General features: G+C 38.2%; 1 long non-coding RNA gene across 1 annotated transcript; it reads right to left on the bottom strand.

Moving 5' to 3' along the window:
* Positions 1-17,638: 17,638 nt before the first annotated feature.
* On the bottom strand, positions 17,639-19,880 carry LOC308341162. The gene is made up of 2 exons (XR_013966686.1): positions 19,770-19,880; positions 17,639-19,661 (listed from the first exon to the last, which is right to left on the bottom strand). It is a non-coding gene; the product is annotated as an uncharacterized lncRNA (long non-coding RNA).
* Between the last annotated feature and the right edge of the window lie 266 nt (positions 19,881-20,146).

Here is a 20,146-nt window from a genome sequence, read left to right as displayed (position 1 = left end):
AGGGCTATGAGGCTAACATTGGCTCAACAGGTTGACGGGTATCAATGAAATAGGTTTATGTTGAAAGAGAGGCTGCCACGTCACTGCAGAAATCAGAAGCTGGGGGCAAGCGGGGCCATCACCCACTCATAGGAATGGACAAATATAGGGAAAGCCTGCACCTTAGAGGACATAGGTTTATAAGTGCAGAGTCCAGAAACAGACACCAGATGGTATCTTTTTTTTTTTTTTTTGAAGATTTTATTTTTAAGAAATCTCTACACCCAATGTGGGGCTCAAACTTACAACTCTGAGATCAAGAGTTGTATGCTCCACTGACTAAGCCAGCCAGGTGCCCCCAGATGATATTTTTATCATGCTCTGTGGATAACAGGGATTTTGATCTATTTCTTGTCCAGATCAGGAATAGCTGAGATACAAAACTGAGCCAACTGGGGAAGCCAGGGGATGGCATACTTTATTTCTACCTCGAGAGACATTTCTTCTTCTTCTTCTTTTTTTTTTTTTAAGATTTTATTTATTTACTTGACAGAGATCACAAGTAGGCAGAGAAGCAGGCAGAGAGAGAGAGAGGAGGAAGCAGGCTCCCCCGCTGAGCAGAGAGCCCGATGCGGGGCTCGATCCCAGGACCCTGAGATCATGACCTGAGCCGAAGGCAGAGGCTTAACCCACTGAGCCACCCAGGCGCCCCTCGAGTGACATTTCTTAACAGTAAGGTGTGTTATCTTTGATTATGATTATAGCTAATATTGTTTAATGAGGGCTTACTGCTTTATGTGAATTGTCCCAGTGTATCCTCAAAGCCACCCTTGAAGGGGGTACTACCATTACATACATTTTACCGAGGCAGACGGTAAAGGTCTAAGAGATCATGTTGCTCACTCATCCTATTTATTACTAGCCTTAAGCATTAGAATTGGAATCTCAACCCAAGTCATCTAATCCCAAACCCTTTGATTTTAAGCATAACTGCTTCCCTTATAGAGAGATTGCATATGTTGAGAAATATGAAGCCATATCCAGATGCATGTATCTATTACAATCCTTTAACCTAGTTATTTTCAGCCATAGTCTGCCAAAGTCCACCTTTTTAAATTCTATGAGGATAATCTGCTCTTGAATCTGAAAATTCAACCATCTACCTTGATTTTACATTTCCACTCTGGTCTTCATTCACCCTAAGGTGAGCTGCATGTGGTCACACATCTTAGCTGCTTTCTTTGTCTTCTTTCTTTTCTTTGTCTTCTTCTCCCAAATGTTTTTACCTATTATTTGAATCATTTATCTCAGTCTCTCCTTATGGAGCATTAACATAATATAAAGATGCTTGTCATCACTAAGCACAGCTTTTGAAAATAGCTCTTAGAATTAAATTGGATTATGTTTAATACAATTACCTTCTTTTTCCCCTCTAGGGTTAATTACAGATTTTTAAAAATATTTTAGAAGTATATATTACAATCTCTTTATTATTTTTAAGCAATGCAGAATTTTACTGCTGAATTTCAAGTTTTGAAAGTAAAATAATCCTTCAGTTCTAAGAACTTCAGGAACTAACAAAATAGTTGCTATTTCAACCACCGCAAACTTCCAGGAGCTTTTATGTAGTATTAATTATATTCCATGTTGTTTCTTTAATTATTAAAGTCTCTGTTCCAATAACTGTAAACTTTCTGGGGTAGTTTTTTAGGCAAAACTATTTTCTTAAACATTTTTTTTGAAATAAGAAGAGAATTTCTGTCAGGCAGAAATCAGTCTGGAAATTTACTTTGATGAGCTTACTAATGATAGGTGAGGGTTTACAGGAATACTGTTAGGAGATGGAAAGCATCAGAAGAAATCAGAAAGTTGCTCTTCATGAATAAAGCAAAGACATGTTTTCCCCCTCTGACAGGGAGATGGGAAGAGTTAAAAAAAAAAAAAGTTGAAGAGATAGAAGCCAAAAAGAAAGAAAGGAGCTAGAAAGACCAGTAATTTTGCATGAACTGGCAGTAACAACATAGGAAACAATTAAAAAAAAAAACTTTCACAATATCAACAAAACAAAAAGTATACAAAAATTAATCTCACAAAGCAGTGCCTAAGAGCCTAAGATCCTTAATAACAAAATATTAAAACTGTATTAAAGAGGGGGGCCTGGCTGGCTCAGTTGGTAGAGCGTGCAACTCCTGATCTTGGGATTGTAGGTTCAAGCCCCACACTGGGTATAGAGATTACTTAAAAATAAAATCTTTAGGGGCACCTGGGTGGCTCAGATGGTTAAGCATCTGCATCTTGATTTTGGCTCAGGTCATGATCCCAGGGTTGTAAGATGAAACCCCCAGTGAGGCTCCATACCCTTGAAGGCTGTTTAAGATTCTCTCTCCCTTTGCCCCTCCCCTACTCTAAAAGAGAAAAAATAAAATCTTAAAAAAAAAATCTTCAAGAAAATGTATTGAAGAGCATTTTTTTAATCATATTGATTTTGCATTTAATTTTTTATTATGTTCGGTTAGCCACCGTATAGTACATAATTAGTCCTCGATGCAGTGGTCAGTGATTCATTTAAAAGAGGCAAAACAACTGTGTACAAAAAGAAATCCAACGGTGAGAAGCTTGATAGGAGTTAGGGTAAAAGTGAGTGTGTGACTAGGAAGGGGCAGTACAAGGAATTTTCTGAGGTGATGGAACAGTTCTGTGCCCTGATTGTGGCGGTGGTCACATGACTCTATACATGCAGCAAATTTCATAGACTCCTACCACAAACACACAGAGTGCTGGTAAGACTGGTGAAACCCAAATAAGATCTATGGTTGATGGTATATTATCAGTGGCACTTTCCTGCTTTTTTTTTTTTTTTTTTTTTTTTTTTTAAAGATTTTATTTATTTATTTGACAGAGAGAGATCACAGTAGACAGAGAGGCAGGCAGAGAGAGAGAGAGGGAAGCAGGCTCCCTGCTGAGCAGAGAGCCCGATGTGGGACTCGATCCCAGGACCCCAAGATCATGACCTGAGCCGAAGGCAGCGGCTTAACCCACTGAGCCACCCAGGCGCCCCACTTTCCTGCTTTTGATAAAATACTAAAAGCTGGCTAAAAGGTACATAAGAATTCTGTGTTATTTCTGCCACTTCTGGGTCCTAAAATTAAATCAAAATATAAAGTTTTTTAAAAGTCACATTCTTGGGGGCGCTTGGGTGGCTCAGTGGGTTAAGCCGCTGCCTTCGGCTCAGGTCATGATCTCAGGGTCCTGGGATTGAGCCCCGCATCGGGCTCCTTGCTCAGTGGGGAGCCTGCTTCCTCCTCTCTCTCTGTCTGCCTCTCTGCCTGCTTGTGCTCTCTCTCTCTCTGTCAAATAAATAATAAATAAAATTTTAAAAAAAAGTCACATTCTTGGGGCGCCTGGGTGGCTCAGTGGGTTAAAGCCTCTGCCTTCGGCTCAGGTCATGATCTCAGGGTCCTGGGATCGAGCCCCGCATTGGGCTCTCTGCTCAGCAGGGAGCCTGCTTCCCTTCCTCTCTCTCTCTCTGCCTGCCTGTCTGCCTACTTGTGATCTCTATCTGATAAATAAAATCTTAAAAAAAAAAAAGTCACATTCTAAGACTCATGAGTCAAAGAACTCAAAGGAGAAACTAGAAAGTAGTTGGAATTGAAAAAAAAAAGGTAAGATACACAATATGGTAACTATAGTTAGTAGTGCTGTGTTGTATGACTTGAAATTTGCTGAGTTCATTTTAAGCAGTCTCAAAACACACACACTCTCACACAAACATACACACAAAATTTAAGTATGTGAGGTGATGGATGTGTTAATTAACCTGATTGTGGTAATCATTTCACAATGTATACGTATATCAAATCATTACGCCATGCGCTTTAAATACGTACAACTTTAGGGGCTCCTGGGTGGCTTAGTTGGTTGAATATCCGCCTCTTGATTTCTGCTCAGGTCATGATCTCAGGGTTATGGGATGGAGCCCTGTGTCTGGCTCCCTGCTCAGCAGGGAGTCTGCTTGAACTTCTCTCTCCCTCAGCCCCTACCCTCCTGCATAGGCATGTGAACGCTCTCTCTCTAAAATAAGTAAATCTTAAACAAAATAAGTATGTACAATTTTGCCTGTCAATTATACCTCAATAAACCTTTTAAAAATCATAACTTTTTTAAAAAAGAAAAATAAATAAATATTAAAAGTAAATACTATAAATACTACAAGGTAAAATACTTTCATGTAATATTTTAAGGACGACTTAAATGTTGAAAAATTAGGGGGCCTGGGTGGCTCAGTGGGTTAAGCATCTGCCTTCAGCTTGGGTCATGATCTCAGGGGCCTGGGATTAAGCCCTGCATGGGGCTCTCTGCTCAGCAGGGAGCCTGCTTCCCTCTCTCTCTCTCTGCCTGCTTGTGATCTCTGTCAAATAAATAAATAAATAGAAATCTTTTAAATGTTGAAAAATTACAGTAACCACTATACAAGGATAAAAAAGTGGAATTGTCTGAGGAAATATGTAAATAGTAACCGGTACTAACCAGACAAATAGTTATAGCTGATACTTTAATATGGTTAAAAAAGAATATAATTTTTTATTTATTCTACCTGATAATTGATAGTTTTTGTTAAATTGGTAAGTTATTGTAATTTGTAGCTGTTTACAAAATAAATTTAAATTTTCTTTAAAATCTAAGAGAGTAAAGTGTTGGAAATCTTTGATGTTTTTTGTTTTTCTTTTCCCAGAGCTTTTCATTTTTATTTTTAAATTTTTTTAGTTTTTCATCCTTAATTCTACTTGCCATGCTTCTCAGGACAGGCACCACTGATTACCTAATTTGAATATAATCAAAATGCTAGGAAGAAAGTACCTTAATGACATGTCTTAAGCCTTCCTTGATATAAACATCACAATGACAAAATCTAATCTTTTCCCCATCATGATAAATAATGTTGATTTAAGTTAAAATCTAATTTTTTTAAAACAAAATTAAGGGCATTACGTGGATTCCTGCATAGACAATAACAATCCTGCCAAGAAAATTACATTACCCAGTGTGCTACCCTAACCATTGTAATTGTTTGTGGGGAGTGGATAATTACCACAACAAACAATGGAGTTGATTTTCAACAGCAATCCCCTCTCTGTTTCATATTTGAACTCTGGCTACTTCTTGTGCTGAAAATTTTGTTTTATCTTCTGATGCATTCTGCCTCATTACTTAGATTCCCAAACTCTCTTGTTCCTCTAGAATCTAGCTTCCTTTTCACCTTTTATTCCATGTCTATTCTCTGTTAACATACTAAGTGCTTTGACAGTAACAACCAGTCAAGGGTCTCTGATCACAATTCCTGATACACTGGTGGGAAACATTTTAAAAATTGGAAGAGACTTTAGGAGAAAACCCCACATTTAGAAAGATGAAGTCAAATCTTTTTTTTTTTTTTTAATTTATTCATTTGACAGACAGAGATCACAAGTAAGGAGAGAGGCAGGCAGAGAGAGAGGAAGGGAAGCAGGCTCCCCGCCGAGCAGAGAGCCCCCCACGCGGGGCTTGATCCCAGAACCCCGAAACCACGACCCGAGCCGAAGGCAGAGGCTTTAACCCACTGAGCCACCCAGGCGCCCCCAAATCTATTTTCTGAAGGAGTTAAGCAAAGAAGCAAATCTTGAGATCCAGCAAATAACATTTTCAATTGGCCCAAATACACTTAACCCAGAACAGGTGAAGGGTGTTCTCTCTCTCTCTCTCATAAATAAATCTTAAAAAAAAAAAAAAGTTTGAGGGCCAATTAAAAGAAATGTGGCAACACTGGGCGGGTAAAACAAAGATGATGTTAGACTAGATTCAGCCCTCTTGATGTCTGTTTCCTTCATCATAATCAATATTTCTCATTTTAAATTGATAGAATCTTTGCCCATTAACACTTGGGATATTTAAAGGCAGATGACCATCTATTTGGTTCCTTTCACAGTACATACCAGGTACTTAAAAAATATTCGTTGAGTAGACTGACTAAATGAAATCATCCACACTTCATTATATGGTTTAAACTCAGTTATTTAATTTCTATGAAGAGACAAAAATTGAATAATGAAGATTTATTTATGTATTTGGTAACCATAACAGTGAGCAATTTTGAGCACTTTCTATGTACTAGACACTTTGTAAGTATCACCCTACCAAATCATTATGACGATTCTATGTAGTAAGACTATCATTGTCCCCTAACTTGTCCAAAGGGTTAGTAAGCTACAAGGTAATAAAGGGGAGAGATATAAAATAACATAATTCTGACTCCAAGTCCCATCTATTAATCATTATATTACTATTCTATGTAAATCTGTATTAAGGAACTAATGAAACCACAATAAAGATCTAAGAAACAGATAGTGTTTTGTCTTGAAAACTGACACGGCTTTAGACCAGCTAGGTAACATAAAAAAATAGAGGTATAATGAAAGGTAAGAATTTGGTGAAATCCAAGGACTTCTGAAGAAGTTGTAGGTTGAGAAAGAAAACACAAGGTCCCAGAATGAGAGGAGAGATTTGCCTTATTGAAAAGCAATGGAAAACAAACTGAGGGTAGCTGGAGGGGAAAGGGTTGGAGGAATGGGGTAACTGGGTGATGGACATTAAGGAAGGCACATGATGTAATAACTACTGGGTATTATATAAGACTGATGAATCACAAGTCTGTACCTCTGAAACCAATAATATGTTAGTTAATTGAATTTAAATAAAAAATGTTAAAAAAAAATAAAGTCACAAAGTAAAAAAAAAAAAGTATGATGTTGGAGGAATGGTTTTCATGGATATTCTTTAGTAGTTAGAGGAAATTCTATGCTGTCCTAGTTTGCCAGGTTTTTTCATGAATCAGTGTTGATTTTTTCCAAAAGCTTTTTATGTCTCTATTGAATTAATCATTTTCTTCTTTTTTTGTTAGTATGCTGAATTTCTCTAAAAGATTTTTTTTATATTAACTCAACTCTACCTTCCTGGAATAAATGCTACTTGAACATATGGGGTATCCATTTTGTGTATAGTTGGATTTGATTTTCTAATACTCCATAAAGGATTATTCATGAGAGATATTGCTCTGAAATTTCCCTTTTTGTAAAATCTTTGCTGGGGTTGGTATTGTTTGTGCAGACCTCATAGAGTTGGGGAATGATTTCTCCTGCAATTTTCTAAAAAATATATTGTGTAGCACTGATGTTATTTATTCCTTGAGTGTTTGATAGAATTCACCAGAGAAAATTTATGGACTTGGTATTTTCTTTTTTTGAGAAGTTTTTTGGCAATTTTATACACACACACACACACACACACACACACACACACACATATATACACATATATATCAATATATATATGGATATATATATATATCTAAAAATATGAAAAGAAAAGCTGAGTGCTCAGAATCAGAAAAAAAGCTATCTGGAGAAGTTATTTCCAATTTTGGCTGCATATTAGAGTGATCTGGGAAGATTTAAAAAAATACACCTGCTTGGTCCCAATAGCAGACTTTTTGGGAAAGAGACCAGGACGACAGCATTAGAAACAAAACTAATCATCTCTTCAGTTGATTCCAAAAATACATGCAGATTAGAAATTTCTGCTTCAGATTATCCAGTGATGTTCAAACTAAACTCCTCGAGGCTCATCAGAGGTGCCTCAAGTTTAGGCAATAGTAGGTAGGATTTCATGTTACTCATTCCTTTGAGTCTCATTGGTTCTGTTTTATCTGTTTCATATACTAGGCTTCTGCAAAAGATTTCATTTGAAAAAGTAGTTTTATGGTTAAAAATAAAGATATGGCTTTTCCATCTTACCATCCCCCTCAGCTCAAAATTAGAAACTGAGGCATAAAGAGGCTAATACAGAGGCTGCCACAAGTCACATTGACTTCAAGAACACATCTCCATGGCCTTGACCAGAGACAGAAAGATACCTAGAGATGAGGTGTAAGGCACTGGACACTGGAATGCTGCTGCAGTGACACCCAAGGTCCCCATGAAAGTCCTAATCAGTTATAACAGAAATAAAAAATAAGCAAAAACAGCCCTACTCAATGCATCTTGGGCAAGTCCCTCTACTTGATGGAAATTAATTTGAATCCAGAATCCTATATGAGATAGAAGAAATAAAGTACTCTTTCCAGTCCTTAAAATTTCTTTCACCTTTAGGAAGAAGCTGGAATGGATGCTGAGGACCAGTTGCCCATACCCACTACATCAGGTTCCATCACATTAGGATTGTTAACTAATACCACATGATTGTTTAGTGACAGACAAAGGAAAAGCTGAAAGAAAATTATCATAAAGGAAGAAGAAAAATAATTTAGTGAGAAGGATTTACAAATTGGCAAGAAAACAAAAGTGAGAAACTTGAAAACACTGCAACTGAAAATACTTGAAAATGGTGAAATACAATACAAATTAAGACACAAACTAGAAAGTTAAAAGGCCAAAAGAGAAAGTACTATAAGGTATTTCATTTCACTTACTGGTATTCTGTTATTTGCCATTGGGTAAAATGTCATTGCAGGGACAAGATCTGATCTTTTGTCTTCTAATTACCACTGAGGACTGATTTGAGTCTGAGAATATTGATAAAATATGGGACAATGTTTCCATAACTGTATGAAGACGAAAGGGACCTTAAATGTTCTTTTATTTGTCTTTATGATTGCTAAATGATCATCCAGTCCATGTTTGAATGAAGTGTTTACTAAATGACTTGTGTGCAAAGTACTACATTAGGGGGACGCCTGGGTGGCTCAGTGGGTTAAAGCCTCTGCCTTCGGCTCAGGTCATGATACCAGGGTCCTGGGATAGAGCCCCGCATCGGGCTTTCTGCTCGGCGGGGAGCCTGCTTCCCCCTCTCTCTCTGCCTGCCTCTCTGCCTACTTGTGATCTCTGTCTGTCAAATAAATAAAATCTTTAAAAAAAAAAAAAGTACTACATTAGGTAATGAGGACAAAAACGTGAAGAAGGTGAATCTAATTAGTCTGTGCTTCATAAAGGTATATTCAAATACCAAAAAAAAAAAAAAAACCAGAAGAAAAGTGAAAGTATTATAAGGGGGACTAATTAACTATTAAAGGGGTACTTAAAATAGGGACTGAATGGATAAATATTGTCTATTATCTTAGATAGAGTGGTTAGGGAGTGAAGGCATATCAATATTTCCAGTGGTGAGAAAGCACTATTTCCAAAGGTACTCCATTCCCGAAGGAAGAGATGGTGTGAGAGTTCAAGATACCAAAGGCCAGAATGGCTTTAATAGATTATAACAGTATGTGGCATGCGATGAGACTGGAGACGGCCTTGAGAAGCATGTTAAGAAACACACACTTTATTGAAAATCTACTTAAGAGTTAAACTCTTAAATTTGGTTTCGATTTCAGAAAGATCACTCACATTGTATATAAAGAATAAACTTGAGGCAGGCTTTTTTTTTTAAGATTTTATTTATTTTTTGACAGAGAGGGACATAGTGAGAAAGGGAACACAAGCAAGGGGAGTGGGAGAGGGAGAACCAGCTTCCTGTGGAGAAGGGAGCCCAATGAGGGGCTCCATCCCAGGATCCTGGGATCATGACCTGAGCCGAAGGCAGATGCTTAATGACTGAGTCACCCAGGCACCCAGCGGGCATATTTTCATAATACAAGTGAGAAATGATTCAGGCTTGGACCTAAAGTGATGCCAGGAACTGGAAATAGGTTAACTGATTTGAGATACATTTAGAAGGTGGAGTTTAATGATTTGCTCAAAGTAAAGGATAAGGGAAAACGGTAGTCAGGAATGACACCCAGGTTTCTAACATGAGCAACTGAGACAATGGTGACACCACTTACTGGTTAATTGGTTGCAGTTTATTGTATGTCAATTACACCTCAATAAGTAAAACTGTAAAAGAAAAAAAGCAAGAAAACGATGCTACTAGAGGGTAATCAGGGCCCTGACGGTGCTACAGAAGGTAAAGTCACTGACAGCTCCTTGAGGTAAGTGATATATGTATATCATGAGTGCCAACCCCCACTCCCGCCTCCAACTGTAGCTTGTTGTTTAGGTGTTGCATCTCTGATAAATGAAACATACGAATTTTGACCTGAATGATAACAGTCGGTTTTAGAAAATTTGGGGAAAGTTTTTCCCAAGGAAGCCCATAGCGAAAAACTTAAAAAACTTTTAGGTAGGAAGAAGCTGGATTTTTCTAAAAACAGAAAAAAAAAAAAAAAGACCAAAATAGCTGAAGTTCTGGGGTTGGGAGTAGATGGGATCAGAGATCAATGCAGAAACAAAAACACCTGGGGACTTCTACAATGTGGAGTGGTGCCATTTACTGAGATTAGGGTTAAAAAAAATCCTGGGACTCCTTGGTGGCTCAGTTGGTTAAACATTAGGTTCAGGTCATGATCCTGGAGTCCTGGAATCGAGTCCTATATCAGGCTCCCTGCTCAGCAGAGAGCCGCTTTTCCCTCTCCCTGTTCTGCTCCCTCGCCTCTGTCAAATAAATAAAATCTTTAAAAAAAATCCCAGAAATACAGAAATGTTATTTTAAAAAAGAACAAAAACCCAAACAAATTTGGTAAGAGTCGGTGTTTAGCAAGTTAAAATCAAAGTACCTGCGGGACAATACGAGTGAAGCCACCCAGGAGGCTCTATTCATATGCATGACTCTGGCCCTTGGGAGAAAGGTCCAGTTGGCACATATACGTAGTAATTGAAGCCATGGGAGTTGAAGTTAGGAGAAAAATGGGCCTGGGACAGAGCCCTAAGGGAACCAGCAAATTTCAGTGAGAGACAGAAGGAGTAGTCAGGACCAACGGAAAAAAAGCAGGAGAAGGTATGTCATGGAAGCGAAGAGAGGAAATAGACAATACTCAATTTAACAAGGATATATATACATCAGTTGGTGATAACTCTTATGGAGAGAAGTCAAACAAGTTCAACAGGGAAATAGGAAAGGTGGGTGGGAAGAACACATTTCTTTTTCCTTTTTTATATGGTGGGACAAGGACAGACTTCACTGACATTTCAGTAGAAACGTGGACAGAGGAGATGGTCAATAGTGTCTGATATTGCTGAGAAGCAAACTGCAAGGTGAAAAGTGGTGATTTTTGACAGCTGTTTCATGTGGTGGGAAATACATGTAGCAGTTAAAAATGTTTTTGAGGAAAAAACGACTTGGAGAAATGTCTGTATTACAATTGCAAATGAACAAAAAACAGAAATTTATATATAGTTTTGGCCTAAATTTGAAAATTTGAAAGTAATTTCCAGAAGGAAATATCCCATTCTCAGGGCATCTCTGCATGGTGGGATAATGGGTAACACTTATCATCTCTATCATGTTCAAGATTTCTGCAGAAATGTTTTTAAGTTTAAAAAAGTAATATGGCTTTCTTTTGCTGTGAACATGACATGCTAAAGAAAGATAAAGAGTAAGGAATTTTTTAAAAAGCTACCACCCAGATGTATAGTATGTACTGTTAATTTTGGCAATATCCAAATAATTTCCTACACATTTTCTAGATGGGAAAAGTCATGCAAATACACACACACACACACACACACACACACAAACATGTACAATATTACGATATTTGCTGTTAACTGGCTTTTTATTCTTACTACATGTCATTAGGTGCTTTCCATATCAATTGATACAGAGCTTACTCTTTCCTAATGGTTACCTGTTAATGTATTTAACTAAGCCCTTATATCTGAACATACACATCATTCCCTATTTTTTTCAATATTATAAATTTTGCATACTTTTCTATTGTATTTCCAGGATAAACTTCTACAAGTGAAGTTGCTGGGTTTGATATCAATTATTAAGCCACGTTCGAAAAGTACTAGCCAGTTAATCACACTGAAATACATTTTTTTTTTTTTTATTTGATAGACAGAGATCACAAGTAGGCAGAGAGGCAGGCAGGGGGCAAGAGGAAGCAGGCTCCCCGCTGAGCAGAGAGCCCCATGCGGGGCTCGATCCCAGGACCCTGAGATCATGACCTGAGCCGGAGGCAGAGGCTTTAACCCACCGAACCACCCAGGTGCTCCAATCATTTCTTTACTATCATACTGTCTGCTCCATTTCAAACCTCTAGGACCTTTCTCTCTAAAAGACAGTTGACAATGATAATAGTTTTTTTCCCATGTATTACTGAATTGTTTGAGACTTAAACAAGATAGTAATATACAAAAGAACTTTATAAAAACCCCAGTGTCCATTTTACCAATCACAGCAGCCATATTTTTTTATTTTTTTTTAATTTATTTTTTTTAAATTTATTTTCAGCATAACAGTATTCATTGTTTTTTCACCACACCCAGTGCTCCATGCAATCTGTGCCCTCCCTAATACCCACCACCTGGTTCCCCCACCCTCCCACTCCCCACCCCTTCAAAACCCTCAGGTTGTTTTTCAGAGTCTGTAGTCTCTCATGGTTCACCTCCCCTTCCAATTTCCCTCAACTCCCTTCTCCTCTCCATCTCCCCTTGTCCTCTATATTATTTGTTATGCTCCACAAATAAGTGAAACCATATGATACTTGACTCTCTCTGTTTGACTTATTTCATTCAGCATAATCTCTTCCAGTTCCGTCCATGTTGCTACAAAAGTTGGGTATTCATCCTTTCTGATGGAGGCATAATACTCCATAGTGTATATGGACCACATCTTCCTTATCCATTCATCCGTTGAAGGGCATCTTGGTTCTTTCCACAGTTTGGCGACCGTGGCCATTGCTGCTATAAACATTGGGGTACAGATGGCCCTTCTTTTCACTCCATCTGTATCTTTGGGGTAAATACCCAGTAGTGCAATTGCAGGGTCATAGGGAAGCTCTATTTTTAATTTCCTGAGGAATCTCCACACTGTTCTCCAAAGTGGCTGCACCAGTTTGCATTCCCACCAACAGTGTAAGAGGGTTCCCCTTTCTCCACATCCTCTCCAACACACGTTGTTTCCTGTCTTGCTAATTTTGGCCATTCTAACTGGTGGAAGGTGGTATCTCAATGTGGTTTTGATTTGAATCTCCCTGATGGCTAGTGATGATGAACATTTTTTCATGTGTCTGGTAGCCATTTGTATGTCTTCATTGGAGAAGTGTCTGTTCATATCTTCTGCCCATTTTTTAATATGATTGTGTGTGTTGAGTTTGAGGCACAGCAGCCATATTTTGAAAATAAATTTAATACTTGCAATTCTTGAGAGAAAACAATGTAGAGTTAATTTTTTTTTCAGAAACCAAAAAGCTCTTACACTCAAAATTTCAAGTTGATTTCACTCCACATTTTTATAATTATGAAATTTAGCATGTAACAACTAAGGTTGCTGCCTAAAAGCTCAGTGTTGGTAAACCAGCAGTTATTTTAGGCTGTATTAAATTGTATTGCCTTCCTATATTACTAAAGACTGAACTGTGCCCCACCAACACACAAAAATTCATAGGTTGAAGCTCTATCTCCCTCCTCGTGGGGGTGCTATATTTGGAATAAAGAAGTGATTAAGGTTAAACGAAGTTTTAAGGTTAGAACCCTAACCCAGTACATTAGTGTCCCTATAAGACACCAGAAAGCATGCTCTCTCTGCCTCCCTCTCTTCCTCTGTCCCCACCTCCCCTCTTTCTGCCACGTGGAGGCATGATGAGAAGGCAGGTATTTGCAAGTCAGGAAGAGCTCTCATCTGAAATGGAGTTGGCTGGCACCTGGATCTTGGACTTCACAGCTTTGAGAACTGTGAGAAATAAGTTTTCTTGAGACACCAGCCTGTAGTTTTGTTTATGGCCACCTAAGACTAAGACATATACTGCTTTATTATTACTTTTATGAGCTTTTAGAATGAGATGCTCAAAATTGCCAATTAATTGAAACTAAGACCCAGGGGAGCCTGGGTGGCTCAGTCTGTTGAACATCTAACTCTTGGTTTTGGCTCAGATCATGATCTCAGGATTGTGTTGGGCTCTGTGCTCAATGGGGAGTCAGCCTGAGGTTCTCTCTCCTACTCCTACCCCTGCTCCTGCTCCTGCTCTCTTACCAAAATAATCTTAAAAAACCAACCAAACCAAACCAAGACCCAATTTCCTTCACCAGTGTATCTAACCCTTATGAGCTTTGCAGCTGGGTGATGTGACCCTTGAATAGCAATCTCATTTCATAATTGGTTGCATGGTATCTCTCAGTTATGCAGTCTGGTCAAATGAAAAACACAAACCCTCAATTTTTTTTGCACTTTTTTGGCATATAGATTTATATCATCATTTAGTCTTGTTAAGAATTCTTTGAAATTAATATCTGGGACAGAGTCTCTAGATTTCAACCTGGCTCTGTTCCATATTGGGAACATTCTCCTCTTGCTGTTCCAGACAAAACAGCAAAATAACAGCTGTTAGGAATTCAGACTTGCTGGCTCAGGGCCAACAGAAAGGAAAGAAGCAAAAACCACTCTGTTCATGGTGATCACATACAAGTCTTTCAGGACCATTGCAGTGATCCTTAATTCTGTGGAAGTCTGATCAGTGTTCTACCTCCTCAAAGCTGTATTCTTTGGCTTTTGGTGTAAATGTGGCTTCCCAATTCCAGTTGGAAATCCTTAAAAAAATGTTGAATTATAGTCCATATTCATTATGTATGTGAATTTGTTTCCTAAAATTTATTAGAAAATCCCCAAATCAATACTTATGGTGCTTTCATGGACATGTACATGTGCAGAGTAGCAGCACGTTTGAGCCTTCTGACATGCATGGGCCCAGATGAAGTAAGATAAGGTGACAGTCTTCTGGTCTCAGCTCTCATGCTGCAAACAAGTACCCTTTTCATGATATACTTTTCACATATTTGTGCTTTTCGTGGATGATTTTGCTTTTTAAAATGGTCCAAGAATAGGGCTGGCTAGTGTATGTTCCTAAGTTCAAGGCTCTGATGTGCCTTACAGAGAAAATATGTTAGGTAAGATTTTCTCAGACCATGTATTTTAGTGCTGTTGGCTATGAGTTTAATGTTGGTGAATCAACAACAGATATTAAATAAAGTATCTTCAAACAAGGTTATGTATAGATAGGTTGATGAAAATAATGTGACCAGAGGTTCACAGGAACCTAATCCTATCTTTCCCCCAGATGCAATGATACAGTATTCACTAATTCAGTGCAACTTTATAGGAATAACTGCTGGAACAAAAATCGACTATGTTGCAGTGAACTACAAATTAGAATATTTAGAACAATGGGTGTGCCATTGTATTTTTAAAAATTTGAAAATTACAAATTAAAAACATTTTGGTACAAAGACAAAAGTCCCCTACTCCTTATCACCCATCACTAAGAACAGGGCTGACTAAAGTGTGTGTAGTTTTTTATGTTAAATTCAACTGGAACTATAAATCTCAATTTTTTTTTTAAAAAGATTTTATTTATTTATTTGACAGGCAGAGATCACAAGTAAGCAGAGAGAGAGGAGGAAGCAGGCCCCCTGCTGAGCAGAGTGCCCGATGCGGGGCTCGATCCCAGGAACCTGGTATCATGACCTGAGCCGAAGGCAGAGGCTTTAACCCACTGAGCCACCCAGGCGCCCCTAAATCTCAATCTTCTATTTCACTGGAATACCTACCCATCAAATACAGGTGTCCCTTAAGCTTTAATCTCCTTTCCTTTTTCCTATCATCCTTTCCAGGGTGATTTCTCATGGCTTCAAATACTGTCTTCAAATCAGAAAACTCAAACTTAAATTTCCAATCTTGACATCTCTTCTGGTTCAAGACCTGAATTTCCAATTACCCGACTTATCCACAAATTCCTGTCACAAATCATGATCAGTATGTTACAAACAAAACTCATTTTCCCCTCCATAAGCCATTGTTTTCTGGGTTTATACCTTAACTGAATAAGCATTCTTCCTTATCCTCCCAACAATCTTCTAAGTAGGTGCTGTAGTGTGGACGAGGTAGGATTACACAAATGACAAAATTATAGTCTTGAAATCAGATTTGGCTGATACTATGCATCCTTAAGCCAATTACTTTTTGAGCCTCACTTTCATGGTTAGTAGACACAGTGAAGGTCTTATTTTTCTACTGGAAAGTGTGTCCAGACTGGCAGGATCAATACATGGGAGTGTTTAAGAAACACAATCTCAGGGGCGCCTGGGTGGCTCTGTGGGTTAAAGCCTCTGACTTCGGCTCAGGTCATGATCTCAGGGTCCTGGGATCGAGCCCCGCATTGGGCTCTCTGCTCAGCAGGGAGCCTGCTTCCCTTCCTCTCTCTCTCTCTGCCTGCCTGTCTGCCTACTTGTGATCTCTATCTGATAAATAAAATCTTAAAAAAAAAAAGTCACATTCTAAGACTCATGAGTCAAAGAACTCAAAGGAGAAACTAGAAAGTAGTTGGAATTGAAAAAAAAAAGGTAAGATACACAATATGGTAACTATAGTTAGTAGTGCTGTGTTGTATGATTTGAAATTTGCTGAGTTCATTTTAAGCAGTCTCAAAACACACACACTCTCACACAAACATACACACAAAATTTAAGTATGTGAGGTGATGGATGTGTTAATTAACCTGATTGTGGTAATCATTTCACAATGTATACGTATATCAAATCATTACGCCATGCGCTTTAAATACGTACAACTTTAGGGGCTCCTGGGTGGCTTAGTTGGTTGAATATCCGCCTCTTGATTTCTGCTCAGGTCATGATCTCAGGGTCCTGGGATAGAGCCCGGAATCGGGCTCTCTGCTCAGCAGGGAGCCTGCTTCCTCCCCTCTCCCCCGTGCCTGCCTCTCTGCCTACTTGTGACCTCTGTCTGTCAAATAAATGAATAAAATCTTTAAAAAAAAACAAAAAACAAAAAACAAAACTAAATTGGGAGAAATCTGTCACCAAGATGTTAATTGTGGCACTTGAAATAGTGCCTTATTTGGCACTATTATTAGAGTGCCACTTATATTGGAGAAAACCCACTACTTAGAAGGTAACAAAATTAACAAATTCCAATTACTAAGTCCATCTTAGGGGCATATTCCATTCTTTTTTTTTTTTTTTTAAAGATTTTATTTATTTGACAGAGATCACAAGTAGGCAGAGAGAGAGAGGAGAGGAAGCAGGTTCCCTGCCGAGCAGAGAGCCCCATGTGGGGCTCAATCCCAGAACCCTGGGATCACGACCCGAGCCGAAGGCAGAGGCTTTAACCCACTGAGCCACCCAGGCGCCCCGGCATATTCCATTCTTCACTTAAAATGTTTTCACTCCATTTCTTGCCTTTTGTACATTCATTCTCTAACATATAATGCATAATGTCCTTATTGTACCATTTCCTTAATTATAAGTCTCTGTTACAATTTTCTTTAACCCAAGGTATTTAAGAACATTCCAAAATTCCAAGAATGACTTTTCAGCTTTTAAACTTAGTTCCTAAGCTTTCTTGCAATGTAGTCATTTGTGCAATGTGCTCTTGGATTGAAGTTTTCTCTGTATTCTAGTACAAGATCATTTAGAAATGTTTCAGGATAATTTGAAAAGAATGCAAATGAAGGAGCAAAGTAATACATATTATACACACATACACACTCCTCCTAATTAATGTATTCCTTTTCATTTACTAAAGACTGGAAGTGTTGAAGTCAGTGTCCAATATATGTACTGCCATATGTAACTGAATTAAGAGTTACTTTATTAAGTACTTGAAATACACTTATTTTAAAAACTATGTATACATCAGTAAAACTACCACTCACATCAAGACAGTGAACATTTTACAGATGAATGCCATATTATTTACCACATAAAGCTTCTTAAATGTTACATTCCAGTGTTTCATATTTTTAGTTTAAATTTTTTTTTTTAAGATTTTATTTATTTGACAGATAGAGATCACAAGTAGGCGGAGAGAGAGGAGAGAGCTGAGCAGAGAGCCCGATGCGGGGATCGATCCCAGGACCCTGGGAACATGACCTGAGCCGAAGGCAGAGGCTTTAACCCACTGAGCCACCCAGGCGCCCCACAGCTTAAATTCTGATAAAAATGTTGTTCCCTAGTTCAATTTCTATGACTTAACAGTTTCCATTATCTTTAAATTCCTTTATCCTTTGTTTTATACAAATATGAAGATCCAGGTTCAGAGACTGATTTTTGACCCAATTTGAATCTTTTTAACAAGGGTACTTAGTCTGTTTATGAGTGTGATAATTCACCTGTATCTCTGTTAATCTATTTTATGCTAATTTTAATGTTTCCTTGCTGTTTTTGTTTTTTCACCACTTCTTTTCCAATTCATAAAATTGGTATATTCTAATTTTATCTGTAACACTTATCTCAATATCAAATTTACTTAGAATGAACTACTACATGAAGTGGTTACTACTGGTTTTCCCAAGGCAAGATGAACATAAAACAATGCTTTCATCTACCACCTCCCCAGTCAGGGATTTAGAAATTTTCTTTTTACGCTGTCAATATTAACATTATAAACAAACTGGTTACTTTCCCCCTCTATAATTAAAAATAAAGGACACAAAACTGTACCAACTTCTCATTTTATCAGATTAACACTTGGAATGCCTTTACTCTAGGTGTTCTTTCCACCACAGTGACAAAGCCCTTGTATTTTGTAGCTGTAAAGCATGCATACATTTATCCACATTACATACTAAAAACAGTACTTAGTCTCTAAATTGAAGATTTAGCACATCTTTTCAGTCTAAAACAAATTAGAGAAATTTTGCTGAAAATTATCTATTGAAATTATAGACCCGACTTAAAAATTTATCTTTGCATTTAATTTCATAACCCTATATGTAACAACTTAATCTTAATGATACTTAACTAGCTTTAATGTTTACCCGACATTTTTTTTTTTCATACAACTGCCTCACTACTTGTTTTTGCGGGCTGTAGTAACAGCATTTAACAAATAAAGAAAAAATACTCTTAACTCCTGCATATCTGGGAACGTCCTCCAGTTGCCTTCATATATAAACCGTAACTTGGCAGGATATGTAACTCTTGGCTCAAAATCATTTTCCCTTAAAACTAGAGATATTGCTCCCTTGCCTTTCGGCATTTAGAGCTGAAAGAGAAAAATCGGGTCAGTCTGACTTTTATCCCTTATAGTTAACCTGCTTTCTCTGAATACTCGTAGAATTTTTCTTCTTTATCCTTCCAATTTAAAAAACGTCAGTAGGATATGTGTAGGTGATGCTTTCTTTTCGTTGTTTTACTGGTACTCTATTAACTTTTTCTATTTGCAGATTTAGCTGGTTCTTCGAATCTGGAAAATTTTCTTCAATTAGTCCCTTATTCTTTCAGCTTCATTTGCTTTGTCTTCTGCTTCAGGTATTCCTATTGTGTGTATCTGCTGAACCGATGCTGTAGATTTCGCTTCTAATCTCTTTTATTTTTCCTCTTTTCCTGCATGCGGTTTCTCTTGTTTTGCATTTACTTCGGTAATTCGATTTTGTGACTGATCAGGCTTGCCCATTTCTGTTATCTCTTTCAACTCCCTGATACTTCTAAGGCGCTCTGACATTAGCTGCTTTATTACTGAACACAGAACTTTAAGCTCCTGTGTTACACGATAGTCAAATCTTACTCTCTCTCCGGCTTCCACTGCTATATCCGTTTCAAGAGGCGGCATTTTCTCGATTATAAACTGTTTCTCCCGAACTCAGTTATTTCGACCTTCAAAACAATAAACAAAACTTAATTTCCTACTGTTTGAGTCAGCCCCCAAATTCCCACTGGTAATTATTAACAGTTTTATTGAAACGTTTTCTTCCTCTCGCTTACCTTTTGAACAACTCTCCTTTGCAACGGGACCAAAAGTAAAGATTAAAAGAAGCGTTCCGAACCACCTCACAAAATAAAACGAGTGTCCAAAATGGCTCCCGTCACGTCATCACTGCGCGCCTCACGTCAGAGCCAATAGCCAGATGTTTAGCTTTACCGCGGAGGGGGGCTATAGGGCGCTAGCCAATCGCGAGGCAGAAAACTCCATCGACCAGGCCACACCCCCACGAGCCGTCGCGCTCCTCCCGCCTCATCCGAGCGGGGGGGGGTCATTGAGAGTGCGCATGCGTTCATCCCATCTCCTTTCCCTTCGGTCCAATGACTCGGCTTAGATCCGGTACCGCCTCGAAGGCGGGCCTGGGTCCCAGGCACGGCCA

The sequence above is a fragment of the Martes martes genome (assembly GCF_963455335.1).
Source record: "Martes martes genome assembly, chromosome: 4".
Lineage (NCBI taxonomy): Eukaryota > Metazoa > Chordata > Mammalia > Carnivora > Mustelidae > Martes > Martes martes.
This window is presented reverse-complemented; position numbering and strand designations above follow the sequence as displayed.